Genomic DNA, 1,598 nt, shown 5'->3' on the forward strand with positions numbered 1-1,598 from the left:
GACGACTAATTCATCTGTTAAGTGCGTCGATCGGACGCACTTATCGTTAGACGTTTAATTCGTCTGACGATTAATGCGTCTGCCTTATTTCCCGTATTTATACTAGACGTCTAAGTCGTCTAAGACGTCTTAGACGTCCTCTAGTATAAATACGGCTAATAACGACAGTGTAAGTTTCTTGGAAAAAAACTGTTCAAACAAAAAAGAGCGAATGTAAAATCTTTAATACCACTTGTGACGTCATGAATCGTGCCTATTATGTAAATGCTAGAAAGTGTTAGAGTACAGATTTTAAAAGACGAGAACACAGGCTATGAGATGAAGACACGATTTATTACAACGCTCGTAGTTCCTCAGTAGAGTCTTGAGTGAAGTTTAGCTCACAAGTGAGTTCTTCAGTAAAGTTTACCTTACAAGGCACGCGGTTGTATCTATACTAAACAATTAAGCTGATTGGTTTTTAAAAATGACGAGATTCATACGACTTTGAAATTCACCACAGGGAGGAATTTTCAATTTCCGGTGTCCTTATAAAAACCTAATTAGGATTCAATTAATAGCCTCTAATGTGTCATGACTTGTGTTTTTTGCGTCACTGATGGAAGACGAGCTGAGACGAAAGGCAGATACTATTTGTATCACAATGCGATCTCGCGCTAACTTTCAAAGCCGGCATGAAAGTGGCGCGTTCGTCGGGAAAAGCGCATCTTCAGTCTTTGGACCCTCGCTTATCAAACAAAGGTAATCTCGTACGTAGTATCAGTGACCAAATGGTTTTACCGAAAGATATAATTCATGGCAAGTCAAAATTTTATGCTTTTTATGTAGAGTTTATGTTTGGAAGTAGCAGGGCCGATTATTTATAGCTTATTTATGATTTGGTCGATACTACAGATAGTACTGCCGCTCAATTCAACCATTCCAGGTTTGGTTTTTCAAACAGGAAAGATCATGTTGTTGTCGTTTCAACCTTAGCACGAACCTTTAACTTGCGCCGATGAAATGCAGACGAAAGTAGGTTTAAAGCGATCAAAGAAGGACTAAATTCCTTCCAGCTACTAGAAAATATAGCGGGAAGCGGTCAGAGAAGTCAGAGAAAGCGTTTCGTTGAGCGGAGAAGATCTGGAAAACCCTTACCAAATCCAACACTGTTTTGAATGTATTTTTAAGCTATTTTTGAAAACTGTTTTTAACCTGTTTAGTGAAATAGGTTTTAAATAGGGTGAAAAGTGTATTTTTAATGTATTTTTCGACTGCTTTTAAAGGTGTTTTAACCTGTTTAAAACGCTATTAAAAAAGAATTTTTAATGTATTTTTAAATTCGTTTAAAATACATAAAAAATTCCAGGGCTTTTGCAAGGCTCAAAACAGGTCTAAAATAGTTTTTAAATATCTTATAAATCGGAATAAAAACAGGATAAAAACAGTTTCAGAAACATATTTTAATTTGCTATACTATTTTAAAACTATTTTTAATGGTAATTTTAAACGTATTTTGAAAAAAACAGGTTTAAAATAGGTCCAAAAATATATTTTTAATATATTTTTCGACTGATTTTAAAGGTGTTTTAACCTGTTTAAAACGCTATTAAAATGTT

Source organism: Porites lutea, chromosome 12, assembly GCF_958299795.1.
Source record: "Porites lutea chromosome 12, jaPorLute2.1, whole genome shotgun sequence".
Lineage (NCBI taxonomy): Eukaryota > Metazoa > Cnidaria > Anthozoa > Scleractinia > Poritidae > Porites > Porites lutea.